Source organism: Pinus tabuliformis, chromosome 6, assembly GCF_031772625.1.
Source record: "Pinus tabuliformis cultivar Carrire ecotype Pingquan chromosome 6, CPIR1, whole genome shotgun sequence".
NCBI classification, from domain to species: Eukaryota; Viridiplantae; Streptophyta; class Pinopsida; order Pinales; family Pinaceae; genus Pinus; species Pinus tabuliformis.
The window spans coordinates 1,193,541,118-1,193,546,882 of NC_142292.1; the positions used below are offsets into that span (position 1 = coordinate 1,193,541,118).

At 38.9% G+C, this 5,765-nt stretch overlaps 1 pseudogene; it reads right to left on the reverse strand.

The window, feature by feature from the left end:
* Positions 1 to 523: 523 nt before the first annotated feature.
* LOC149263022 (MLO-like protein 11 pseudogene) lies at positions 524 to 1,575 on the reverse strand (annotated as a pseudogene).
* Between the last annotated feature and the right edge of the window lie 4,190 nt (positions 1,576 to 5,765).

Genomic DNA, 5,765 nt, shown 5'->3' on the forward strand with positions numbered 1-5,765 from the left:
ACCATTAGGTACACTAGCAGCATCCAGAACTACCAATCTTGAAGAATTTGATAGATATAGACCCCAATGCAAACATAGATCACGGTTCAGATCACCAAATCTTCGTGGCAAGAAAACTTCAATGGTTACTTTGTATACTGTATCCGCTCTTCCAACAAATGCCTTTACCTCTCCTCCAACATCTGTTTGAAACAGGTAGACTGATTCACTGGTACTAGAGGACTTTCTTCCCTTCTCTCTGATCGGTTTCCCACCTTTTGAAGAGAAGATGAGGAGTGAACACAAAACGTATGTGCAAAAGCATCAACATCTAAAGAGTGCCCATGAGCATTCAATATCCTCTGTTTTACTCTTCTATATCTGCTAATGCAATTGTACTTCACTTTTTCCTAAGAAACATGCAAAAAATGGACTTCTGGTATTCTTGAAGTTGGTCCCAGGCACCTCAGACAGATAGCTGCAAGAATGTCTGAATGTTACATAATGTATATTCCATGAACATCTTAAAGACAATTTAGGAAGCTTACACCGACATCCATAGCGTGTATAATGCCCCAACATATCCAATGAAACATGCCAAACCAGTTGCAATAATATGCTGCAGCTTCGCTCCCAAAAATGAGGATGAGAACAATAGGGACAAAAGAGATCCAAAAGTATAAATTAGCATCATGCACATTGAATAGCATAAAAGCAATGACAAAACCCCACAAAGGTGCACTGAGACCAACAATCTGCTTGAATTCATCCTCCATAGAACGTATCATATAGCTATGGAAGTCATATTTAAATGGAAAATTGTGATTTGTCACAAATCCCATTCTCAAAGTTATGTAATCAGCTTTTGTAACAGTTTGACCAAAACTGCCGAAGAAAACATACCACCCAAGCAAAGAATCTGTTTCTGCTCCAAGTTGTTGTTGTGTGGTATTTAACAAAAGTTTATTGCCTTATCAAGGTCAGCGCTCATGAAATTTCTTTTAAATTGGCATGAGTATTTGCATGTGCCTCATTCTCCCAATCCCTCCATGTGTAAATCTTTACAATTGCCGACACCATTGTTAAGCAGCTGTAAAAAATATGTGTGACTGCCATAACGAAGATAAATCGATGAAGCTGCTCCAGACCTTCCAATGAAACAAAAGGCTCTTCACCTTCTTTGCAATGGGAGGCACCGGCTTCACTACTTAGAACCCGCTTCCATGTGTTTCCTGTAGAAAACACAAATCCCAGGAGTTTCCGTGCAGGCTTTTCATGCTCATCCCCGGATTCAGCGTCGTCAAACTGGTGGACATAACAAGGATAGAAAAAGGGCTTGTAATACTGTGAAGGGATACAAATACGAGATATATAACTCGCGGTTGCCGTCAGCAATAATGAAAGAAACCCCAGCAACATCAGTTCATCTTACATAGTCTCCAATGCATGAAACAGAGCCTTCCTCTTTGATGCATGCAGCCAATGGCCTAACCGGTGAATCGATCGCTCGAACAACAAGGAAACGACCACCAATACCATTAGCACAGTGGCTACTGACCATGTTGGTGTTATGGCCAACGACCTCACCTCCCCCATTATAAGGTTTCCAGCATATTTGTGACCACCAACGTGTGAGCATGAACTCACAGCTACATGAACTTTGAGGCTTGGAGATTCTATATCTCCTTTTGAAACTTGCAATCTGAGCTTACGACGACACCTAATGACCTAATGATAAGGATAAGCGGTCAAATTGACAGGCAAAGGGTATAAGCTGATCACTGATAATGGATTTTGATGGATATGACAGCTGTGTAAGATTGGCTATGGATTAGGACAAATCCAGCTAGACTGGGTTTCTGCGCTACGAAATCACATGAAACATGTTGCGCTGCGAAAACACCTAAAACTGACTCATGCGCTACGAAATCACTTAAGGAGCTTTGTAGCACATAATAACCTTTGAACAAAGCTGACACATGGAAATTGTGTGAATTATGAGGCCAGTGGTGAATAAGGATGTAGTGGACTCCTAAGACTCAGACTCTAAGACCAGATGAGAAGACTAGACCCAGAATTGACACCAACCCTTTGACAAACAATCGAACTGATGTGAACAATTTAAAATTTTTTCTTGAGTGATAACAGTGGCTCCACTTGGGATAGTGTGCTCCTGTAGTACACTAAGAACTCGTAGGTCCAGTGCTTTATCTTTTTTATTACAAACGGAAATTTGCTTGACAAGCATCTCCTTTAAGTTTCTTGGCCTTCACCTCGGGCTTAAACTTGATGATCACTGTGGGAAAAAGAAATTTACCACTACTGAAAAAATGCTCAGTCAACCTTGAGCTTATTTGCACTTTTCTACCTACCTACCCTATCAGCTGCAAGCTCCACTTGTAGCTCAAGCAACATGATATTTCCAATAAAGCCAATCAATTGTCTTCTCTCATATTGGAGGCTCTTGACTGCATTCAACCTCAAAATAACCATGGTAGTGAGATGACCAAATCAACTCATAATATACTTGATCTTCATAATGCAAATGAAAATGAAAGACCGGAGTGCAAAGCTTGTCCATATATTCACTTATAGGGTCAAATAATACATGGTTATGTTGATGATCATCATAACATTCTACATCTTTAGACAACTGATTCTCAACCACACAAGATTCTTTTGATATGCTATCGAACTGCTTTTCTGAATGCTGCCTACAAACAATGTAATTTTTCTCTTTCTTATGATCATTTATTGTTGTAAGCTGCTGAGAAGTTTGACATAAAAAACCAACCTTTTCTTCTGCCTGAGGGTCGTAAAAGCTATCTTCCAGTACTTCTTCTTGCTGTTTGCAATCATTTTTATCTTCATTATGATTCGAAGACTGAGAATACTGTTGCATCTCTTCATTCATATCAAAGGATGAAACATGGTTTTCACAAGTAAACCCCTGCTGCTCTTCATGCTGCGTTTCATGAGATGTTATACTTTCTTCTTGGTGCTGAAATGCATTGTTATGAAGAGCCTCTAAAATTTCTTCATCCATAAATTCATCATCATCATCACAATCCTCCAAGTATTGAATAAGACTTAAAGAATGTCTACAACAATCTTTGAGCAGCAATAAGGAAGGATGACATTCTTTATACATCTCATAGAATTCATCATGAAAATTAGCAAGCGAATATATTGAACCATTTTCCAAACCTTTATACCAAGACCATGCTTTTCCTTCTAAAGTGGTCATAAACATCTTCATGAGACAATCCTCAGGAAAGTGAACCTTAAGACTGCGTACATGCATATGAAGCCTAACCAAATGAAGAGCAGCATTGTCTTTCTTTTCATCTTTGAATATCGGAAGATCCTCTAACCAATCAACCTTTGGCATAGGATTTGGAAAACCAGGGATATGAGACCGATTCATAGGAGCATACCTGGCATTCATTCTTGCAGTGGGACTCATTTTGAAACTTCATCAAGCTACTGATCTTCTAGCAGTGGAGTCACCTTCTAATTTGTTATTTGATGTGTGGAGTCGCCAAGGTAGATTTGCAGCCTCAAAAAGATGTATGAGCTCCTGCTACCTTCAGAAGTTCAACCATTGATTTCGGGAATGAATAATCTTCAGACTCCCGGCAGACGCACCAAAAATGTTATCTCAAAATCAGGCCCTGGAAGGCTGCAGACCAGGAAGACTTCAAGTAACTATTTAAAACCTACTTTAGGCTGAGGCTTAGCCTCCTCAACCTGAGAGGGCTCTCTCTAGATGGGTTAATGATTTTGATTAAGATAAGATGGCTAACTCTTTGTGAAATAATGGTGACAAATATAGATGCTGGAAAAACATTAAACAAGTTTCCATTGGGCCTATGGAGTCAACAACACCTCAATAAACAAGGATCTTGACTTTACATAGAAGTCAGGGCATTCAGCATTTGAATATTCAGAACATAACTCATATGAAACCACAGTTTATAAATGCATACAGGAAATCAGAGCACAATCAGTGAATTCTGAGTGATTATACATTTATACAACTGTAAAAAATTTAGGAAAGGACAAGATCACACATTCTGAACATAGAAATCCTTCATGAATCCTGAGAAGTAAAGCCAAATTATATTACTGAAACTCTGTCTTTACATAAGCCAAATACAATGCTCTGTCATAAAGTTTTCCAACCCAGGTTACGTTGCTGTTTCAGCTATATATAGAGTTCTTATTCTAACTGATCGATATTCCTCCTCAAGCATGAGGGGAATTCGAAAACTACTTCTAATGACACCTATCAACATTTAACTAACTAATAAATACAATAAAGTGCTGACTGTAGTTTTTAAGAGTTCTAAATCAAATATGACTGTAACTCCATATTACATGCATGATGGTTTCTCCTCGTTCTTTGACACCTAGTCCTCTTTCAGTTTGGCTGAGCTGGACGTTTAATGCTCCATGTTGACCTTCAGTGTTGAATCTTTTAACTGCTCAGAAATATTAGGAGACTACCCTTGCTTCTCGGCTTCAGTTTTCCCCAAAATATTCGAATGCACAGAAGCATGTCTTTTAGCCTTTAATTACCCAAAATGTGGAAAACTGCCACGTTCTTGATGCGTTGTAAGCTTTGTCCATGAACATGTGTGCAGGAAAAAGTTTCTTGCAGGCAAACCGTTTGATATATCTTGAACTCAATTGAAGCAGATTGTTGTAATTTGTTTGTTGCAGCAGCTTCTTGAATCCATTCTGTAACCACTTTAAATTCCCCTGAACTTGAAATTTCAAAAAATAAAAACATCTGTCGTTAGAGTCAAAAAGGTTGAAGAGCTGAAGCATTTCCTTAATTGCAACTCTGGGACCTGGTAATGTTCTCCCATCTCCTTAAATGAAACAGAAAACTATCTCCAGTCCGGTTCATATAAGGATCCAAGTCCATCTCTAAAGAAGTATCAGTGCTTGTGGCATTGTAGAGGCATAAGACAACATTCTCTGCACTCCTTGAATATAAAGCAAAGTTGACAGATCCATCCCTGCCCATTGAAAATCCAAGAGGATCTGGTTTTCCTCGACCAAAACCAACAGGCAGACAAAAATTCTTACCCAAATGAGTCCTGACCCAAAGATCATTGGAACTCTTTAATACAAATGTAAGAAATAAAGGTGCTTGGCTTGAATCAAATGCTAAGTCCAGGGTATGGGAACCTGTAGGATCTTGCTGGAATGGAGTTTTCATAAATTTTTGTTTATTACAGTCACAGATGTCGTACCATTAGGTACACTAGCAGCATCCAGAACTACCAATCTTGAAGAATTTGATAGATATAGACCCCAATGCAAACATAGATCACGGTCCAGATCACCAAATCTTCGTGGCAAGAAAACTTCAATGGTTACTTTGTATACTGTATCCGCTCTTCCAACAAATGCCTTTACCTCTCCTCTAGCATCTGTTTGAAACAGGTAGACTGATTCACTGGTACTGAGAGGACTTTCTTCCCTTCTCTCTGATCGGTTTCCCACCTTTTGAAGAGAAGATGAGGAGTGAAGACAAAACGTATGTGCAAAAGCATCAACGTCTAAAGAGTGCCCATGAGCATTCAATATCCTCTTTTTTACTCTTCTATATCTGCTAATGCAATTGTACTTCACTTTTTCCTAAGAAACATGCAAAAAATGGACTTCTGGTATTCTTGAAGTTGGTCCCAGGCACCTCAGACAGATAGCTGTAAGAATGTCTGAATGGTACATAATGTATATTCCATGAACATCTTAAAGAAAATTTAGGAAGC